This window comes from Cricetulus griseus, chromosome 5 (genome assembly GCF_003668045.3).
Source record: "Cricetulus griseus strain 17A/GY chromosome 5, alternate assembly CriGri-PICRH-1.0, whole genome shotgun sequence".
NCBI classification, from domain to species: Eukaryota; Metazoa; Chordata; class Mammalia; order Rodentia; family Cricetidae; genus Cricetulus; species Cricetulus griseus.
Window position 1 is genome coordinate 178,823,448 of NC_048598.1, and position 314 is coordinate 178,823,761.

A 314-nucleotide genomic window follows, 5' to 3' on the forward strand; every position below is an offset into this window, starting at 1 on the left:
TTCTCCCATGACATCCTAGAACTCAGCTGGGTCATCTATAGTTCTGGACCAGGAGCCCATTCAAATTTGAATTAGTAAATTAACAGATATAAGAGCCGCTGGTTCAATTGACCTGTCAGCATGTCAGTCAACAATCAAACAGTGAAGACTGCACACAAAGCAATCCAGTGTCTTTAATTATAATTAAATATATTGACTGAGAAATCAAACAGATATTCATCTTGTATGTTTACTTTTATAGCCTCTAGAAAAGGAAAACCTGACATAAGTACACCTGGTAAAAATAGAACCTACAACTGCCTGGGATAGGGCAT